The 14908-nt window shown below is 45.5% G+C and overlaps 1 protein-coding gene and 1 pseudogene across 1 annotated transcript in view; one reads left to right on the top strand and one right to left on the bottom strand.

Moving 5' to 3' along the window:
* Window positions 1-14908, top strand: part of LOC147251583 (uncharacterized) — a 61522-nt gene that overhangs the window by 16135 nt on the left and 30479 nt on the right. The window lies entirely within an intron of this gene.
* Window positions 9083-11200, bottom strand: LOC147251584 (uncharacterized; annotated as a pseudogene).

A 14908-nucleotide genomic window follows, 5' to 3' on the forward strand; every position in this document is an offset into this window, starting at 1 on the left:
TCAGTAGATGGAGGAGGAGGAGAAGCAATAGTGATCCCAAAGTGTGATGGGCATTAATGTTCTACATGCAGACGATCCAAGGGGTCAGAGGGCGTTTCATTAAATTACCTTTAATGATGTCATTTATTCCCATTTATGAACTGTAATCACACGGGCAACCTTTGAGCCTGAGGCTGTTATCAGCAGGATTCCACTCCTTCACATTATTAGTGGAACATTCAAGCGAGGCCGCGCTGACCACTGAGTGTCACTGCCGTCTCCAGGAGTCTCTTGAACTGAGACTTAAGTACAGCAAACTGGTCAGAACAACACCTGATGACATCACAATCATGTTCTCTTCGTGTAGGACTCGTACTACCAAGCACACAGCAGCTACTTCCTGCTGGCTTCTTACTGCGGAACATTCTTTCTTTCATTCGTTGTAACGAAATCTTGGTTTCCTGTATGAATGAGTGTAAAACGTGTGAAGGTTGTGAAATAACTGAGTGAGAGGATGAGGAATGCGTGATTATTCCCTCATTCTTTTGATGAATCTGTACCCGTCATGAAATTTATGGCCAATAAGCGATTTTTATTTCTCTGGAGAGGTGAGCGGCACCTCACTGCAGTTTAGCAGGAAGCATAATTTAAGGATTAATGATTAAAATAGTTTTCTGTATGTAGAAGTCCAGCAACACATGCTCACGATCCCCCCGCCCCCCCAGGTTGGGAGACCTGCACGGACACCAGTTGTTTCATGTTGCTGATGCTGGTCAGTGTTGATGGATGAATTCCCTTTCCCTTTTTTTTAATTTCCATGCTCCTCTGGGAAATAATGTCTGTGGACAGAAAAGAAGCTCTCAATATTGTTGCGGGTGTGTTTGCTTGGCATGGACTCATTATTCTGGATATTACTGCAGCAGGAGTCCGGGGGGCTCGCAGCTGAAAATATTGATGACTCCAGAGCCGAAAATATATTAAGTCAAATGTGAAGGCTTTGGAGGAGGCCTTGAAAGTTTGAGCCGAACCTGCGGGCTGCTGTCGTTGAGTCTGATGGACGAGTCCAGATCGCAGGTGTCAAAGACCCTTTCAGTGTTCCAGAGCTGCTGCTCGTCCTTCAGCACTGCCGGTCTTTTAGCGACGTCCTGGTGCCGTCATGTGACAGCGGTGAGTTGGTGTGCCGATGACATCAAAAATTAAGCTGTGACAGAAATGGCTCATGTCTTCTTAAAAGCTTGTTTTTTTTTTTCACCGAAAGATTTAACAGTAAAATGCGTTAACAACACGTGTTCGTCATCTCTTTGAAGAACATTGAAATAAAAGGTAGTCAGCGGGAAGAAAAATGGAAATGGGCCTCGCAATTAATTTAGCCGATTCAATTATTTGTAGTTTCTATACTTGATGTTCACTGTAACTCATATTTTAAAGGAATGTAAAGAGGTAAATACATTTTTAATTCATTAATTTATTAAGAAATAAAATTAAAAATGCAGTCATGAAAATGTGAAATTAATAAATCAAAATAAATCTTACACGATTGTGTAAAGGAAGGGTTGGTGGCGCCTGGTTTTCTTCATACGTATTCTTTTATATTATTTTAATTTGACAAAAGAAACGAGATGTACAGACGATGTGGCATGAATCCGTCTGAATCGTTTTATAATCTTACTCTGATCATGAACCCTCCCTCCCTGGTAAACCATGTCACGAAATTGATCAGCAACCGTAACCTCGCGTTGTGTTCCAGCTAACAAGCTACACTGATGATAAATTAGCCTCTATAGCTCGCTAGCGAAGTCGCTAAACGGGTTTCTTACCTGTCCAGCAGGGAGGCTGCTCCTCGCGCCTCCGTAGCTCAGCCTTTAGCTTCTTTACGACTCCTCCAGCGAGCAAACGAACCCAGAAATCCCTGGACTGCGCCGAGCCTTTTATCCTTCTCCTCTCATCCGTTGCTTGTTCTATACAAGACTTTTTCTCTTTGCTGTGGTTTCTTCTGGATCCGTGTTCGTCCTCCTGGACGCTGCTCACCCAGCACTGATCCAACAAGGCCTTGATACCCACTTTAGACTTCCTGGTCTCAGCCTTGACGGACAGCTAAGCTGCCCAGTGAGGTGCAGTCTGGTTTCAGCTGTTGATTGACAGCTGAATGGACCAACCAACTCAGCTGGTAGTGGTTTTTGATTGGGTGGAGGTAAATTTGGCCCCGCTTTCCTTATGTATGAGGGATTTTGATGCGTCCTTTTTAAAAATCATGGTTTATTGATTGCCATCGAGACATCATGACAAATTCAGGGATTATAACAGCGTACATAGAAATCTGGGAGCCCGGCCCTCTTTTAATGAAGTCTTACTGTTTATATTATAATCAGAAATACTTTTATTGATATTTTATCTCTACTTTTTAGAGACTGCGATTCTTGCTGGGGCGTTTTTAGTGTGAGTTGAAGGTAACAGTTTCAATTCATTGTCGTCTTTTAACATTCAAAAAAATCAGCTGTGAAATAGACTAAAACAGAACATACATTAGCCTTGGAGAATGTTTTGTTCAGTGGCAAATGGAGACATAGAAGGGTTGTTCATCCGCACTTCTTTGATAAGCTAACCTGCTACTTCATTAAAACCTTCAACGTGCTTTTCCTTCTCCATCGTGTGGCACTGGCCTTTACTCTCTACAAAATATTAAAATGGGAGCTCATTTCTGCTCTGAGCAATTTATCGCCCTTTTTTTTATTTAAGCTATTTCTCCCGATTAGTTTCTCACTTTTACTTGAGTCATTTTTATGAGTGTTTGTACTCTCTACTGGATCTCCAGTTGTCCACCCGGCGCTGGCTCAGACTGAGCTCAAAGCCAAGTTTGCTCTTTGCAAAGTTTTGATTGATCGCTTTTTGACTGCAGCTGCTTGGTTCAAGCTCAGAAGTCGGCCTGAGGTTGCAGTGTGCAGCTGATTTGGAGTTTTGGTGTTTGCGTGAATCTTTGCATCGCCTGCATATGTAGAGCACTTGATGTGCTATGAGCATGCTGACAAGCGAATGTTGGTGGTGTTTTTGACTGCAGACCAGCCACTGTTGAGTTTGGCAAAAGTTTAGGTCAGCAAGTGTACATGAAACAAACAATTTTGTCTTAAGAACATGCTGAGGTTTCCATTCTGACCATCAACTCAACAGGAGAGCGGAATTCTAACATTCCTGGCTCCCAGTCCACTTTTAGGAACTCTGGGGACCGCAAGGACCCACATATACTGTGTTCACTTATGGTAAATTGTATATCTGCATTTTACGTGCAGTAATTTTTTTTATGTCAGCACATATCAGAAATCCTAGACACCGATACGATATACCTGTGACAGGCCTGTATTTGGTTTGGGCCCTTGTTATCAGTGATGGGTTGGAGGTGGTTTTGACTGTTGGTGCTTCTGAGATGGCCTCAGGGTGTAGAAATGACACTTGCAGGTCGTCTCACGTGAAGCTGGCCCCCCACCCCACGCGGGGTGTGTGGTAAACAGTCTGTTTCGTTTGTGCTTCGTTTGTGCTGCTATGGTTTTTCAGTCATTAAAGATTATTTTTTAGGTCATCCAGAGTTCACCCAGCCCCCCATTTGCTCCAAACGGACCCAGAGTGGTGCCGTTCGTTTGTGCTTCGTTTGTGCTGGTTTGCGCCGTAAAAATTTCCATTTGTGCTGATACGGTTTGAGAGGTATTACAGACTTTATTTTCTGGTGATGACGCCCCTGCAAACAGGCCACAGTGCGGCCCAGGCAGGCTTTTTGTGGGCACTATGGGCTAGGGCCAACCCAGACCAAACCCTAACAGGGTCCAGTGCAGGTTAGCCCACATGGAACCCAAAGGTCTTGGCTCTGTGGGCTACCTGAAACCAGCCCACCATACTGCTTTGCCCACAGAAAGCCCATGCTGGCCCAGTGCGGGCTTGCCCACATGGGGCCCAAAGGACTTTTGCACCTGTGGGCCCACGCTTATTTTTTGTTGGCAGCCCATGTCTTTTCCCTCACTTTTTTTGGAGGGAATTTCAGAAAAGGTGCAGAGAAAAGACATCGGCTGGGCTCCTGATTTTCTGGTAATATTCATAGATTTATTGTCATTAATTTTGTTAGTTCAATAGGGTGAGTGGGTCACTGGAAATTCCAAGACATTTCTCAGTTATATTCTCTCTAAACCATTAATTTTAACTTTTTAATTTGAACTGTTTTTCGCAGGATGTTAGCTAAGTTGGTACTGCAAGCTAGCTTTCCTTTCTCAAAATTGCTCCGTAATATGGCTCTCTATCAATCTGCTGTCTGTGGGATGTTACTCATTCAGTGGCAATCATGGTTTTTATCTGTTCTGTTGTCCCAACATTAGTTGTTCATGGCCGCGCCCTCGGGGCGGGTCTCGTACTCGGTCAATGAACGGTTTGTTCCATCATTGCTTGTTCGTGGCCGCGCCCTAGGGGTGGGTCCCGTGTGGTTCGGTCAATGAACCGTGAGGGATTTTTTTGTGCCTGCGCTAAATCGGCAGCCCGCAGGGATAAAGACGCGCGCCTGTCTGTCTTTGTGTGTGTGTGTGTGTGTGTCTGCCTCTGTATCCAGGGACGGCCCGGAAAATTTCCCGGTCGGCCGGCCGTCTGATTAGCTCAAGAGGCAGCCCTACGACATTCATAAGTGGCCCATTGAGTTACAAACTATTATAAAACAGAGATACTACCGTGCAATCATCTGATTTATTCGACTACTACACAATATAAGCAAAGATATTCTATTTATCTAACCGTCTTTGATATAAGATTCGCCTTGATAACTGATCAAATATTTTTTAAAAATTCTAATTTTGTAATGTACCAGTTAAGTACAAATAAAGTTTGGTATAAAAAAGAACTCAAGTGCGTTATGTGTGTGTGTGTGTTTATTGAATCGTGCGTTTTTGACACAAGCGAGAATCAGTGAGTGCATCCATTTTAGATGTGTGAAACTAGTGTATTTATATATGTATGATTAGCAGGGTAATTACCTGCAATATCAGTGTGGGCTAAATGAGGGCCTAGTGAAGGCTAAATAAGGGCTGTCCACTGGGGGCCATCACAGGGCCTGTGCAGGTCTCCCGTGGGTTGAGTTAGGGCTGCCTGCTGCGGGCCCTCACAGGGCCAGTGCAGGCGCCCCGTGGGTTTAGTTAGGGCTGTCCACTGCGGGCCATCGCTGGGCCAGTGCAGGCGCCCCATGGGTTTAGTTAGGGCTGCCATTGCGGGGCCAGCACTAAGGGGCCAGCGTATTGCCAATGAGCAAAGTCTTACAGGCCTGGTGCGGGCTGCCCACTCGGGCTCCCTAGACCGGCCCACACTGGGCGTTTGTGGGCCCAGTGTGGGCCTGCTTGCTGGGGCTGTTCGATGGAGCACCCTGAACACGTTAGCCGTGTACTGTAGCCCGATGTCCATATAATGTCAGTGACGCATGCAGGAGCATCCTATATGTGTGTTCAGGTCGTGGCGTTTCTCTTTCTCTCTCACCCTCAAATATGTGATATTTTTCCTCAGCAGGAATGTTTTTAAGCTGGAAAAGCAACGCAACCACAATGTTATTGCGTTTTTCCAAGCATAAGTAATGAAACGCACTTATCTCGGAAATCGGAATTTCCGAGTACAATCGAACGCAGCATTATTCCAACAATCACACAGTCGTAATAACTTGCTCATCGTCAATGCTAATCATTTAATACAGATTCCTTGATTACCTGCTCCAACAGTCCTGTCAGCCACAAACATGGCTTGAGTACCAATAAAGACAGAAAACATTACAGAGCCAGTGTTTGTTCTTTATTTGAAAGACTGATCACGCCATGCACCTGCCACTCAGGTCCACTCATGCTGACTGAATCATGGGGAATTTAAAAAAAACAAAACCTCCACATGCACATGGGGAACACAGATTTCATCTCCCTCACAAATTCAAATTTCTGGCCAACGTAAGTAAATTATGTAAAAACTGAGTTAACCCTTAATAGACCTTCCGTATGAATGAAAAAAAATTGCCTTCTGCAACATAAATAGTCAGTGAACCACGTCTACAGTGCACAATGACTGAAAATCCTTATCTCTGCTAGCCAGCTAGCTAACGTTTTCACGTTAGACGCATGTAGGCAGTCATCGCATTTCAATGCCATCACCACCACCTACAAAATAATCTTTAATAACTGAAAAACCATAGCAGCACAAACGAAGCACAAACGAAACAGACTATTTTCCTGAAATTTGGCATGGGATGGGGGGCCAGCTTCACTCACGTGGTCGTCTCTCCATCCAACCGTGCCCTCCATTCTCATTACCAACACATCTCTGGAGCTCCTTGATGGAATTGATTTATGTTGAATAGGGCTGGGTATCGATTCAGATTTTCCAGATCGATTAGATCGATATGACAAGGTCCCAGTTTGATTTGATAATTGAGTTTTAATGAGACTTCGGAAACCACCGTTTTCAACGGCCCTGTATGGTCGTACGTCCTTGCATATAAAAATTGCAACGGCCTCGTTATTTTCTTTGCACTTTGGGAGTTTGCTGGTAACTTGGGCGCCAATACCTGCTCCAGGCTGGTTTGTTTGAGCCGTGCTGACTGTGTTTCTGGGTGATGGCTCGTCCAATGGTTGCAAAGATTCGTCGTGTTGCCACTGTATTTTACCTTCCCCTTCCATATTTTGCATATTACTTGTTTTTTGTCCAACTCATCGTTCTCTTCCAACTTGTTAAATCTGAAATACATCCAAACATCAGCTTTTACATCTCATGAGATCTTGATTCATGGAAAGCAGCGCCATGCGCTGACCACGCGAGGCTAGCAGGGTTGATACTTCATGCTGCTTCTCCGCACGTCCAATGAAGAAGAAACAACTCAAGTTAAAAGATCGATCTTTGGATTTTATGATTTGATTGTGAACCATTTAAAGGGAGATTGATTAAAATTGATTCCATTGATTTTTTTCAAACCCGACCTGAATATTGAACTGAAAACAATTTACTGGTAAAGGTCAGGCTTAGCAAACTTGGTTACTAAGACCCAGACCACCTCTTCTAAAGCCCAGTGTGGCAGTCTGCTCACCAACCAAACCAGTAAAGGCATGGGAATCCTCCCCAGTGACATCAGCTAATGAAGTCAGAGCAATCTTTCATGACCTGTTAGTTATGAGGAAAATCATGATTTTTCTCCCTCAAATTCTGCATCAAGACTCTCCTCCCAGTCAACAGAAACATCTGTTGAACTCCTGAACTCACTCACCTGAGAAGCTCTCTGTCCAGACCGATCTTTAAACGGATGCCAAAACCAACGTTGTGGTGCTTGACATGAATGGAAAAGGTACCCCCCTCGTGTTGATCAGAGCCTCTTCTTTAGCCAGGTGAGAGGCGAGGACATTTGCATCTCCGTGTGCTTCTGCGAGCTTGAGGGATCTGACAATGCAACATCTGGGTTTGTGGGGACGTTTCAGGGGTTCTCTAGATCTGCAAGCAAGTTGTGACCCCATGAACATCGTCTGTTTAAAACAGATCCACACACTGGAATCCACTCCTTTTTCTTTCCAGTACAAATTGAACTGTGGGCTTGTCAAACTGTTGCAACCTTAAAACCAGAAGCACTATCCTCCAGAAACATCTCAGGAAGATGTCAGGCCACCAGATAGCGTCAACACTCTCCCCACAGTTTCTACGTGTCTCTGGAAGCCTGCTTGAGGAGCAGCCCTCCTCCCAAAAGACATGCTGCAGGGACGCCATCGAACACGTCGACCTGAACCTCTCCTAGGTGTTGAATAGGGTTGATTTCTGATGGCTGTGAGGGCTGTGGAATGTGATTCACATCATTTTCATATTCCACCTCTCCAACAAGCCTCGACACACAGTTTGGTGTAGCTGACTGTTGCTTTACATGAGGGAATAGATGCATGGTATTGAAATAAAATGGTAAAAACACCACGTGACAAAGAAAATAACACACTGCACAACACTGTGTCCAATATCACAGGATAATCTTGACGAGAGAGCAAGCTGAGCTTTGAGCTCACTGAGAAATTCCTCCTCAAATCTCTGAAGTGCAGCAGAAGTCTCCCTGGAAGGAGGTTTGTAATAAAGTGATTCAGTATCAAGGAGAAGTGCTTATTGGTTCCAGACGCTCCGGCTCGGTATCAGCAGGTCTGCTGGTGATTGATGATGTCTTCCTTTAATCAGAGAGGTGATTCATCAAGGCTTTATTTTGCAGTATTGCAGGTGTTTGTGACACACGCTTCCTATTCATTTCCAATCACAGGGAGATTAGTATTGTTTTTCACCCTCTCTGGCGTCCTGATCACATATTTGATTAGTTTCTGAAAGTGACACACATGCTAATCTGACAGTTACCACCGCAGCAGATGGGAAGTGCCTCCCATTCATTGAAAGTAACTTTAAATCCTCATTAATCTCCGAAACTAGTTTAAAACCACCTAAGATAAGTCGAGTGAGTTGTTTGAGATCAACATTGTATCTGACGGCGTGTGCTTCGTCTCCTGCCTGTAAATCGATCTGATCTGCTGTTACTGTGTAGACTGCAGGTCCAATAGAGGTGAACTGATGGGTTTTTAAAGGCCAGTAGTTTGGAGCGGAAGAAACTCGTGGCTGATTAATCAGCTAAAACTGAACACAATCATTTATGTGAACACTTTCTCACAGCTTTATTTTAGTGAGTTTATCGTATGTAACAATTCACTTTTAGCTGTCCAGTCATCTAAAACATGCTGGGAGAGCGTGATCCTGCCCCTCTGATCACGCGTGTCGCCGATGTTCTCGTGCTCCACGGCCAGTGAATCCTAGGAAACATCACAATATCTGTGTCACTGAAGAAGAAGAAATAAAAGAACATCCTCAAAAATGATCAAACTAGGCAACTGGACTCAACCTCTTGTAAGTGAAGACGTTTCGCCTCTCATCCAAGAAGCTTCTTCAGTTCTAAAATTCTGGTGGGAAGTATCCAGGGGGGTGGTGGCAAAGAAAAAAACAAGTGGTCGTCAGGCCAGAACAATAGGCTCATTAGGTGCTGATGTGAGTCGTTGGCCTCAGTTTCGGGTTGTTACCTTCCCAGCCCTCTTAGGAGGGTTGTTCAGGTCACCTGAATGAAGGCGTGAAAGCTGGCTGCACCTCCTGGGGAGGATCTGAGGACGGCATTGTAGGTGGGTGATAGGTGGTGTCTGAGGCCCCTCCTCTGTTCAAAGGTGGACGATCTAGTTTGACATGAATGGCTTCTTTCACCCCTCTTTCAACCCGTCTGTCCTCCCTGGCTAGAACGCGCACCTTGTGATCTTCAAAGGAGTGCCCCTTCTCCTTGAGGTGGAGGTGGACTGCTGAGTCCTGGCCTGTGGTTGTGGCCCTCCTGTGTTGCGCCATGCGTTTGAGCAGTGGTTGTTTTGTCTCCCCTGTACAGGTCAGAGCGCTCCTCCTTACACTGGACTTCATAAACAACATGACTCTGTCTGTGCCTTGGAACCTTGTCTTTAGGGTGGACAGGTTTTTGCCTCAGGGTGTTGCTGGGCCTCAGTGCACGGGGATCTGGTGTGTGTTAAAGATCCTTCTGAGTTTCTCTGAAACCCCTCCCACATACAGGATGACAACGCTCCTCTTCTTCTGGGCTTCATCTTTCTTGTCCTCCCTGGGCTTCTTGGCAGTTTTAATGAAAGCCCAGTTCAGATAACCACAAGTTTGGAGAGCCGAGTGGTTGTGGTTGTGTTCCCTTCTCTTCCCATCTGTTTTAGAAGGGATATTTTGTACTCTGTGTTTGAGAGTTCAGATCACCCCTAGTTTGTGCTGGAGTGGGTGGTGTGAGTCAAATAGGAGATACTGATCCGTGTGGGTGGGTTTCCTGTGGACCCCAATGTTGAGTTCCCCATTGTTTTCAACGTGTACCACACAGTCTAGAAAAGCCAAACAGTTGTCTTTGACATCCTCCCTCGTGAATGTGATGTTCTTGTCCACTGAGTTCAGGTGTTCAGTGAAAGGCCCAACTTCACCCTTCCTGATGGTGACCCAGGTGTCGTCTGCGTATCTGAACCAATGTCTCGGCAGGTGGCCTCTGAATGTCTCAGGGCTACACTCTCCATCTCTTCCATGTACAGGTTTGCTACAATTGGGGATACCGGAGATCCCATGGCACAGCCGTGTTTTTTCCTGTAGAAACCATTGTTGTATCGGAAGTAGGTGGTGTTGAAGCAAAGGTCAAGAAGGTCACACACTTAGAGGTTGGTCCTTTTTCGCTAGAGTTTTGTCTCTCTGGAGTTTTCTCTTGACCGTCTGTACAGCATCTCCCGTGGGGATGCATGTGAACAGAGATGTCACATCCTATGAAACCATGGTTTCTTCAGGGTCTAGACGGATTTGTCTGATTTTGTCTGCAAAATCCATGGAATTTATTATGTGGTGGGGGGTGTTACCCACCAGAGGAGAAAGGATGGAGGCAAGCAACTTAGCAACACTGTAGGTTACTGGGTTGATGCTACTCACAACGGGTCTGAGTGGGGCGCCATCTTTATGGATTATTGGCAGCCCGTAGATGCATGGAATCGCATCACCAGGATGAGTTTGTAGTAGAGAGCTCGGTCGATAGCTTGTTCCTTCTCCAGCTTCTGTAGGCAGTTGACCACCTTGGTTTTGAAGGTGTTGGTGGGATCTCGTTTACGAGTCTCATAGGTTGCTGTGTCACGCTGCTCAGTCTGGAGTGGTAAGGGGCTGTGTGAAGGACCACTGTGCATCTCCCTTTGTCTGCTAGTAAGATTGTGATGTTGGGGTCTTTTTGCAGTGTGCTGAGTGCCTGTTTCTCCAGTCTGGAGAGGTTAGATGGAGGAAGTTTGGCACTGGACAGTGCTGCCGATATCTTAAGCCTAAGCTGCTCCGCCTCTGTTTCAGACAACTTGTTGTTTCCTATCGCCGACTCTGTGGCTGTAATCAGATCCACCACCGGTAGCTCATCCGATGTTACCACAAAGTTTAGTCCTTTGGCTGGGACTCGCAACTTGGCTGGAGCGAGTACTCTGTCTGACAAATTCTTAACCCATTTGTCCTGGGTGTCCTGTTCCACAACCACACTCTGTTGGGTGTCTTGTTCCACAACATTGCTCTGTGTTACCATCCATTTTTGTTCTCCCCTGGGGTTAGAACTATAGAACCGGGACTCAAGGTTCAGGAATTTCCTTATCTGCCGTTCTTTGCCCTTAGTATGCTGCGCCATCTGTGCCTGTAGAGTGTACTTGGAAACCGCTTCCAAGAAAGAAAGAAAAGAACACAACCATTCTGTATTAATTTACTGGACCACAGAATTTGACACCTAAGATGTCACGATGTTCAACCAAATGCATCTTCCACTCACAGGTATCCGGGGGACGGGGCGTTCTCTTGATAACGACAGCTGTATTTGCTAGAGATCAATATTTTGAGCCACTGTATCAATAATGTATCGCAAGATGAAGTATCAGGATATATTGTAGTATTGATATGTTGTCCGATTCCTAGTTTGTGAGTGCTCCTACTTTCTGTACTTCACTCGTGTTCCTAGATCATTAAACAGAACGCGTTCGTCTGACGTCGCTGTGTCAAAAGAATGTAGTGGCATTAAAAAGAATCTTGTGTTCATTACTCGTCCCTGAGTCAACTCTTGTGACAACACAGAAGTTGAGCCTTTGTCTCCTCTTTTATTGAACGCTGCAGTTGGTTATTAATTCATATTCATATTGCAGGAATGTCTCGGGGCCACTGGTTGTACCACATATTTACCTTCTTCAGTGAATCTTCGAGCAGGAATGTGAAAGTAAAAGTAACTTTTATTGACAGAACACTTCAGCGCTCTAGTGTTCATTTACCCTCCCTAACAGCCGCGGTGCCTTGCATTCATCAGCTTTTGTAAATGTGTACTGTATGGAATGTATTCAATATGTTTTTGCATTTTCTTTTATATTTCCCTCTGAGCTATTAGCATGCACACGCTTCACAAACACTGGCAGGATAAACAAGGAGTCCTGCAGAAAAGCAAACACAGCAGTATCGACCGGCGCCGTGCATTTGCATTAGTGTCCACACTTCATTCATATGGCCACTGTCTCTCTCTAACTGTTCCCTGCAGTCTAATTCAAATTGAGGGCTGCAGTAAATTTACAGAGCAAACCGGCCATATTAAGCAAATTAAACACTAAATTTGAGCCTGCTTTTGCCTCTCCGCTACCTGCTTTCCTCTGAAAACAAGGTTCGTCCTCGGTCAGGAGGAGGATTTAATGCTAAGTGAACTTAGCTGCTGTAAAACTGTCGTCGGAATGGATACCTCAATTCTCTCGGCTTGCCTGAGTTTTTGCAGGACAGCGAGCGTTGTAAATTTTAAACCAGGATAGACGGATATTAGCTCAGCAGAACGCGGGGAAGGGGAGGGCTGGATTCTGCTCTGCTGAAGGAGTTTGCAATTTACTGCTTAGCAGCTAACCCTTTGACAAACAGGAATCCCTGCTCATATACAAGAACCTGATCATTTTAATGATGAACAGACTCCAGATGTTGTAGGGAACGCTAGAACACAACACAAGCACTGTTTTCTTTCATATCACAGCATCCCACAACATCCAGAACATAAAGTGCGGCGATAATTAGATTGACGTGAACGTTGTTTCAAGATGGATGTTCAGCAGATGATCGTAAAGCGATGTGATCGCATCAGCTCGTTCCTCTCCCACATTCCTCATGTGTGTCTTTTCCTTTCATGTCGGGTTTGTTGAGCCCTTTTTATTTCGCGTATCGGTCCCCACGCACACATCGACAACATGCCTCATCAGCAGCAAAGCCGAGGGTCACAGAGGCGCTGAGAACGGAGTGACAGCAGCGGCTGAATTGAGACTGTGTTTGTCTGATCAGACCAGAGCTTCTGGAGCTCTCCCTCAGCCTGGCGCAGGCTGACACCCACCTCTACATTTACACTCGCTGAAAATAAACAGTGTATTTGTTAAGTTTCCCTCATTCACTGGACATTTTTTACAACAAAAATAATAGTTCCTGATAAACACATTTACATAAGTGCAGACACACCATGGTGCAACTGCACGGTGCAGAGTGAAAGAAATCACAACTCGGTACTTCTTTTTGATGAAAACATTTCTGCTCTTAATCAAAATTATAATTTCTATCAGCTTCTGCTGGAGATTTCAGTGAATGTACAAAAAACAACATTTGGAAGCCGTCAGTGCCTCCTGCTCACTGGTGTTGATTGATTGCTTCCCCTGTACTCGATGGCATATTCACAGTACTGTTAGAACAGTGTAAAAAAGTGTATAACATAGTACCATCCGTACCAAACCAGTGACTCGCGGCGCCGCCCTGACGGGTGGTTCACTCCGGGACGGTGGAACCGCCTTCCGAGTTTTCTGTGTTTACACAAAGAAAACAAGAAAGAGTCGTCTGACAAGTGGAAGCATCCATCGGGATTCAAATATCCTGCGACCGTGGAACTTTAAGAGGACGACTGAAGGCTGTGACGGAGCTTTGGTGCAGGACTGAAGAAGCCAGCGACCTCATGGAATGTCTTTTATTGTAACATCCATTTATCTGACGGCGAAACCTTCTGTCCGTGTCAACATCAGGAGCTCCTCTGCTGTGGAAAGGGAAAACACTTCCTGCTTGCTATCAATCAATGACTTGTCCTTAAACGTCTGCCGGAGCCCTCAGTAAATCTCTTTGCTGGCTGAACTGAGAGTCCCGGTGACGCCCACAGAGACGAGATGTGCTGTTTTCCTGTGATCGGCTCGTTTAACTTCACCGCCGTAATGAGGGAGGATTTCAGTCGAACCCAGAGACCAACATCATCCAGGTGCTCTCACACACACGGATGGAGAAAACACACACACGCGCACACACACACACACACACCACTGATTCATTTGAAATTGGTTGAGTTGATTTGCACAGTGATGAAACGCGATATCAAACCCGCAGAGGAAAATTACAAATTTGTGCCAGAGATGTGAAAACAACATCACACCTCAAACTAAAATGAAAGCCACAAAAACTTCAAAACTCTGATGACAGGCGACAAATTCGGCTGATAAGGAAGGTAAATGACAAGAGGACGCAGCGCGGTGGCGGAGGAGAGACGACTGCACAAAGCGAGACAGCAGAGGATTAAACGCAAACTGCCTTGATGCAGAATCAGCGTGGAGAAAGACGACGGTGACAACAGAGCCCTCAGAGGAAGCGAGAATCACTTTGACCGTCTCTCTCCTGTGTTTATCGCCTGTGTTCTATAACGGTCCAGCAGAGAACATCATAAAGCTGATGTGTTATTCTGCCCCTCAACAAGGATACTGATGACGCAGAGGCTTTGCTAAGATACGCTGGCTGTTATCAGGCCAAACAGAGCCAGAACCGTCTTCACCTGATCTCAGTTCGCGATCCCCACGCTACCATGAACATGTATGTGCTGCGGCTCGGGCAACCACAGCTTCCCGAAACATTCTCCTCCTGCTGCTTATTATATCTTCTTCTTCTTTTTAAACACATTTTGCAACAAAAAACACATGAATGTCAGCATTACCATGAAACCGTGATACTTCTTGTCCAAGATAATCACCCAGTTGTGACTGGCACCTGACCCCGGAGGCCCTTGCGGACGTCTGCAGTTTTACATCCGAGAGCCGAGAGCAACGCCAGCCTCCCACAACAGTGGCGTGATCTCTGGTGGAGCTGAAGCTCAGTCTTGCAGAGTATCAAGGGACCCTAGCCGGCGCTTTGAGGGCAAATGATCAAACCACGTCATAACCATGCATAGAAGGGGTTGACAAAATAAAAGTCCCCTTTGTGGAATCTGTTGGGCCGGGGCCTCACACACACACACACACACGTGTGGTAAAGACCCTTTGGATCCTCATGATGTCAAAATGAGCGCTGCTCTGAAGGTTCCCTCACA

The sequence above is a fragment of the Aulostomus chinensis genome, chromosome 13, assembly GCF_037954235.1.
Source record: "Aulostomus chinensis isolate RoL2024-O1b breed Wild chromosome 13, RoL_Achi_v1.0, whole genome shotgun sequence".
Classification (NCBI taxonomy): Eukaryota; Metazoa; Chordata; class Actinopteri; order Syngnathiformes; family Aulostomidae; genus Aulostomus; species Aulostomus chinensis.